This window comes from Humulus lupulus, chromosome 8, assembly GCF_963169125.1.
Source record: "Humulus lupulus chromosome 8, drHumLupu1.1, whole genome shotgun sequence".
In the NCBI taxonomy this organism is placed as follows: Eukaryota; Viridiplantae; Streptophyta; class Magnoliopsida; order Rosales; family Cannabaceae; genus Humulus; species Humulus lupulus.
The window spans coordinates 7,805,391-7,812,688 of record NC_084800.1 but is presented as its reverse complement, the minus strand read 5'-3'; the positions used below and the strand labels follow the sequence as shown (position 1 = coordinate 7,812,688).

The 7,298-nt window shown below is 37.6% G+C and overlaps 1 long non-coding RNA gene across 1 annotated transcript; it reads right to left on the bottom strand.

The window, feature by feature from the left end:
• Positions 1 to 243: 243 nt before the first annotated feature.
• Positions 244 to 2,598, bottom strand: LOC133793471 (uncharacterized). Its single transcript, XR_009874836.1, has 3 exons — positions 1,761 to 2,598; positions 1,117 to 1,153; positions 244 to 660 (listed from the first exon to the last, which is right to left on the bottom strand). It is a non-coding gene; the product is annotated as an uncharacterized LOC133793471 (long non-coding RNA).
• Positions 2,599 to 7,298: the final 4,700 nt, after the last annotated feature.

Sequence of the window (7,298 nt, the reverse complement as noted above, 5' to 3'; positions counted from 1 at the left end):
AATTAGTTCTCAGCCAATATTTATATATACAATTATACTAATATATTTTTATTCGTCAAATAAACTTGTTTTGATATATAAGAGCATATTTCGTTTATATTTTGTTATATCATTTTATTTAATGCTGCCATGTGTCACACCACTTCTCAAAGCAGCGAGATATAACTTCTCCCACTTCGCACATGTAACGACCTCCTTTCTTAACATACATGTATAGTGTAAAAACAAATTTTAACCTAAATACGACAATACTGAAATTCTGAATTTACAAAAACTTTATTAAACAATACATAAATAATGTTTATAACCTCAAACCACACAATACTCACAACTAAATAAAAACTTTATCTTACATACAAATCTTAATACTTTTATAAATCATTTTCGTGACGTTACTACACCTTAACGTAGAAATGAAAATGTATCCAACTGATAAATTGAAAAGCTTTATGTAAATTACAAAGTTCATAAAATACTTTTAAAGCTTTAAGTAAATGATAAAGTTCACAAAATACTTTTAATGAAATATAATAAAACCAAGTTTCTTGTTTATTTATAAAATAGCATAGCAGAACTCCACTCCCTTCAGGTCAGCCCCATATGTACAGTCATGTTGGCTCCACGTATACTCATCAACGATTTATATTTGGGGCCTCTTACCTACAATACAAAACATTAACTGATGAGCTAAGGCTCAGTAAGCAGAATAACTACCTCATATGCATTAAAATAAACGTGCAACATGTTATGTATTTTCTTTCTTTCTTTCACTTTCCTTTCTTTTGGGCCCTAGAGGATGCTGCTGCCGGCATTACATAGGGAATCACATTCCCACCTGAACATAAACATGATAATAGGGAATTTCCCGCATAAACATTCATCATATAGGGACGTACATCTCCCTCCTTACATTTTTGGGACTTAGGTCTCCCAAGCAGCACCTCTACTTTAACGTTTTCAATAACTTGTGTGGGAACATTAAGCGTGCTTATGCATAATATAACACTCTTGAAAATAACTTATGCATAAGAACAATATGACAGATTAACATATAAAGCATATAAATGCACATAAGACACATAAAATACTTGTATTGTAGATGAGGATTCTACTTACCTTGCGTCTTGATAAAACAACCGAAATTGTTAGCTTCCTGATAAAAACACAAACTATTAACTTACATAAAATCTACATTATGAAATGTTAGCTTATAATTGTTATTATCCCATTTTTCCTATTTTATTGCTTATTTTATGTCCAGGCGTATGGTCATACTATATTTGTCCATGGCAAGGTCTTGGTCTAAAAGTCGTGGTCATGGTCATACGAAAAAGTCCAGGTCATAATACTTGTTCATAATAATAGGGAATAAGGTTATAAAAGTCCATAATAATAGTCCAAAGTATGACCATAGCCTATATAAGTTTAGTATTATGAGGATACATAAAAAAATAGTTCATATTTCAATTTTAGCATTGTAAAATATGACGACATGGTAAAGAAATCTATATATAAATTTTGGTATTATAACGGCATAGTAAAATAATCTATATATAAATTTCAGCATTATAATGGCAGGATAAAATAATCTATATATAAATTTTGACATTATAACGACATAGTAAATTAATCTATATATAAATTTTTAAATATAGTAGCATAATCTATATATAAATTTTGGCATTATAACGGCATGATAAAATAATCTATATATAAAAATAGTTAAATAACTGAACTGAAAGGCTCGGGAAGGAGCTTACCCAAAAAGGTCTTCGTAGGCTAGCGTTACAAACAGAACTTCGCCTAGATTTTAGAGATTTAAAACTTTAAAAGAGTGTTAAGAAGATTTTAGGCAGAGTGAGAGAAAGAAAGATTTTTCGTAATTCAAAATGAATTCTGAAAGGCTCTATTTATAGGAAAACATTGGGTTACTATGCTGCATAGTAAAATAATAAAATATTAAAAATATCAAGCATAGTAAAATAATAAAATATTCAAAATATCAAGCATAGTAATTTGCTTAAGTCATCACTATATCACTACTGCATCAACATGTGGGACCCATGGGGTGGACCCCGCTGTGGGACCCTTGCGGACCCCACTGTGGGACCCACTATGAATAGTACCCGGTGAATAGTAAAAAAAAGAAAATTTCCCAATCTTCTTATATTACTTAGTTTAACATTTTTGACTCACAAACTTTTCTGAAAATGTTTCTCTAACACCCATAAATTAATTATTCCCACCTGTTGGTTACTACAACAACTTAGAATTGTTAAAATCCCATAATAGAAAACAACTATACCCCCAACGGTCATGATCACTATTCACCAACGGTCATAAACGGCTAGTTTTTGTCCTATAAATACTTGTTCCTTCAACCATTTATTTGCACAACTTCTTCATCTCTTAACCTTCTAGATAAAATTCATCATCAAAACATGAATTTCTCTTTATTTTTCATAACTTTAGTGATTGTTTGCTTGTATTTAGCATCATTCTATGGGTATTATACTAATGAAATGCCCATGAATGTTATAGTTGCATATTCATTAGTTATTCTTCCACTTTACTTAATAGCTCTAACATTCGGTTAGCATTGTAATGCACTCAAAAGTATGAATAAAAAAAAATATCTTCTCTTATTTTTCATAATTGTTGTAATGTATTTGTAGAAAGAAATGGGAGTTACAATCTACCCTCCTTATAAATTTTCGTCCTCGAAAATCTAGAATAAAACGGGATATTTAGCTTTCATCTCGTCCTCTCGCTCCCACGTAGCCTCTTCTATTGTCTGGCTTCTCCACAATACTTTGACCAAAGGTATTTCTTTATTTCTTAAGACCTTATTCTTTCGATCCAAAATTTGGACAGGCTTTTCCTCATAAGTAAGGTCTTTGTCCACCTGGATAACTTCATGTTTCAACACGTGACTGGAATCAGGAATGTATTTCTTCAACATCGACACATGGAATACATCATGTACATCCGACAACTCTGGTGGCAGTGCCAATTTATAGGCCACTTTTCCAATTCGGTCTAGTATTTCAAAAGGTCCAATGAACCTTGGATTCAATTTCCCTTTTTGTCCAAATCTCATAACACCTTTCATTGGTGTTATCCGCAGAAATACTTTTTCTCCAACTTGGAACTCTAATGGTCTTCTTCGTTTGTCTGCATAGCACTTTTGTCGACTTTGGGCTGTTGCTATCCTCTGTTGAATTTTCCGAACAACTTCCGTTGTCGACGTCACCATATCTGGTCCAGTTTGTTGCTCTATGTACTTTCTTTCACCCACTTCATGCCAATGGATAGGAGATCGACACTTCCGCCCATATAACGCTTCATAGGGTGCCATTCCTATGGTTTCCTGATAACTGTTGTTATAGGCAAATTCAATCAGCGGTAAATATTTACTCCACGATCCTTCAAAGTCCAGGACACACGCTCTTAGCATATCTTCAAGAGTCTGTATAGTCCTTTCTGTTTGACCATCTGTTTGTGGGTGGAAAGCTGTACTAAATTTCAATCTTGTCCCCATAGCCTTGTGCAAGCTTTGCCAGAACTTCGAAGTAAACTTTGAGTCTCTATCTGACACTATGGAAATTGGAATTCCATGCAATCGTACTATCTCTTGCACATAAGCTTCCGCTAACTGGTCCCCTGTGTACGTCACCTTTACCGGAAGGAAATGAGCCGACTTTGTTAATCGGTCGATGATGACCCATATTGAATCATATCCTTTGCTTGTTCGTGGAAGTCCAATAACAAAGTCCATTGCAATCTGCTCCCATTTCCATTCTGGTGTTTCCAAGGGCTGCAGTTCTCCTCCAGGTCGTTGATGTTCTGCCTTAATCCTTTGGCAAGTAAGGCATCGAGCTACATATTGGGCTACGTCTTTCTTCATGCCAGGCCACCAAAAGTGTTCCTTCAAACTTCTGTACATCTTTGTTGAGCCTGGGTGTACCGTGTATGGAGTATTATGGGCTTCATTCATAATCTTATTCTTAATGTCCTCTCTTGCAGGTACGCAAACTCTTCCATTAAATTTTAATATTCCTGAGTCAGAAACATTAAAATTCTTCATTTTTTCTTCTTTGACTTCTGCTTTGACCTCGGTTAGGTGAGGATCTGATTCTTGACCTTCTTTTATTTCCTCCAGCAGAGTCGACTGCAACGTCAGATTGGACAATCCTCCGATTACTACTTCTATGCCCGATCTTATTACTTCCTCTTGTAGCGGTTTGGACAAGGCTTGAAGGAACATTAAGCTTGTCGACGTCTTTCTGCTTAATGCATCCGCTACTTTGTTAGCTTTACCAGGGTGGTATAAAATTTCACAGTCGTAGTCTTTGACTAATTCCAACCACCTTCTTTGTCTCATATTAAGTTCCTTCTGGGTAAAGAAGTACTTCAGACTTTTGTGATCAGTAAAAATTCTACATTTCACTCCGTAGAGATAATGTCTCCAAATTTTCAAGGCAAAAACTACCGCAGCTAACTCTAGATCATGTGTGGGGTAGTTCTTCTCGTAATCCTTTAATTGTCTGGAGGCGTAAGCTACTACTCTCTCTTCTTGCATCAACACCGCTCCTAATCCCATCTTTGAAGCGTCACAGAAAATTTCAAACTCGTCTGTACTATTCGGGATGGTGAGGACTGGGGCATTAGTTAGTCGATTCTTTAATTCCATAAAACTCTTCTCACAAGCTTCCGTCCATATGAATCGACTATTCATTCTGGTAAGTGCCGTAAGTGGGGTTGCGATTTTGGAAAACCCTTCTATGAATCGTCGATAATATCCAGCTAAGCCCAGAAAACTTCTTATTTCAGTTGCATTCCTTGGCTGGGACCATTCTTTTACTGCTTCCACCTTAGCTGGATCCACCAAAATCCCACTTTTTGATACAACATGTCCCAAAAAGTTAATCTTGTCGAGCCAAAATTCACACTTCTTGAATTTGGCATACAGTTGTTCCTTTTTTAGAGTCTCCAGCGTACGTCTTAGATGTTCCTCATGTTCTTTTTCCGACTTTGAGTATATAAGGATATCATCGATAAAAACAACGACAAATTTATCTAAGAAATCCTTAAATACCCTATTCATGAGGTCCATGAAAGCTGCAGGAGCATTAGTTAGTCCAAATGGCATCACCAGGAATTCGTAATGTCCATAACGAGTTCGAAACGCCGTTTTGGGAATATCATGTTCCTTCACCTTGAGCTGGTGGTATCCCGAACGAAGGTCTATCTTTGAAAATACTGCCGCTCCTTGTAGTTGGTCGAATAAATCATCAATCCTGGGTAGCGGGTACTTATTTTTAATCGTCACTTTGTTGAGCTCCCTGTAATCAATGCACATTCTCATTGTGCCATCCTTCTTCTTCACGAATAGTACTGGGGCTCCCCACGGTGAATGACTGGGTCTTATAAACTTCTTTTCCAAAAGTTCCTCCAGTTGAGTCTCTAGTTCCTTCAGCTCGGCAGGTGCCATGCGGTAAGGGGCCTTTGAAATCGGAGTTGTACCAGGTAACAACTCGATCTCAAACTCAATTTCACGATCGGGAGGAATTCCAGGAAGATCTTCTGGAAATACTTCTATGAATTCGCGTACAATATGAACATCTTCAGGTCGCGCAAGCTTCTCCTTCGAGACGTCACAAATCATTGCTAGATATCCGGTGCATCCGTTTGCTAATAATTTTCTGGCCTTTGCTGCAGAAATCATTGGTGAAGGGGTTCGCTTCTCTTTCCCTTGAAAATGAACTTCTTCTTCTCCAACCGGTGCAAAAACGACTTCTTTCTTACTACAGTCGATTCTAGCGTTGTACATTGTTAGGAAATCCATTCCTAAAATGACGTCATAGTCCTTCATGTCGATAATGATCAGGTTAACATATAGTTCCCTGTCATTGATTGTAATTGGTATAGTCTTATACCAATGAGTTGAGTATAGCACTTCCCCGGAGGGTAGTGCTACACTAAAAATTGTATCCATCTCAACAGGTAATCCATTCAGTCTACCAACTAAATGCACTGATGCGAATGAGTGTGTAGCTCCAGAATCAACTAATACTGATGCAGGGACATTATTGAAAAGGAGCTGACCTGAGATTACTGTGGATGGACTTGCTTCCGCTTCTTCTCGAGTCAGGGCAAAGACTCTGGCATTTGTTTTCTTTTCTTCTCCTCCTTTATACTGTTCGGTACGGTTGGAACATTCCTTTGCAAAGTGTCCCGGCTTCCCACATATGTAACATGTGTTAGTACCAATCCGACATTCCCCAGGATGATATCTGTTACATTTAGGGCATTGAGGAAATCCTGGCTTTTCTTGGGACTGCTCCTTTCCTCTCTTGTTGTTGTTGTTGTTGAAACTCCACTGGTTAGGCCGCTTCTTGTCACTATTTCTCTGACTTGGACCACCTTTTATGAAATGATTATTTTGCCGATTTCGGAAGTTCCTTGCGCCCTGTCTTCTGAATTCAGCTTCTTTCTCCCGTTCTTGCATCAGTATTGCCCTTTCGATCTTCAAGGCTTTGTCAGCTACTTTGGAAAAAGAAGCTCCCTCCAAGTCTGCTACTTCGAGATCTTTACGGATGTCAGGATGAATAGCATTTTTGAAATGCTTGATTTTTAATTCATCCGTACAGACCATGTGGGGGGCGTATCTTGAGAGTTCATTAAATTTTCGAATAAACTCTTCCATCAGCATCTTTTTCTGCCTTAGGTAGGTGAATTCTCTTGCTTTTTCATCTTTTAAGGCAGTTGTAAGGTATCTTTCTTCCAACAAGTTTCGAAAATGTCCCCAAGTCATTGTGTCTACTCCATGGATGGCCGCCATAGTATCCCACCAATAGCTAGCATCCTCCCTCAATAAGTATATTGCTAGCCGTACTTTGTCAACTTGGGGGACTCGAGCTAGATCAAAAAGTCTTTCCATCGTGCGAATCCAATTCTCTGTTACTTTTGAATCAATGCTTCCATAAAATTCCGGGGGGTGGAATTTCATAAAGGTCTCCGGAGAGTAATTGGCTGTCGCATTTCTGACTTCTATTGAAGGAGTCGGAGGTGGTGCGTGTTGTTGTGCTCCATTTGTTGGTGGGTGGTCTGCGCTATCGTGTGGTGATTCTTCATTACCCTGTGGTCGTCCTTCATTTCTTTGTTGCCTTAGGAATTGTTCTAGTAACTCTTCTAACCGTTGGTTTTTCTCCCTTTCTTCTTGAAATCTTCGCATTAGCTCAGCAACATTTGGAATAGTTTGCTCTGCAGTAGGCTCTCCAGCTGCATGTCCTTCC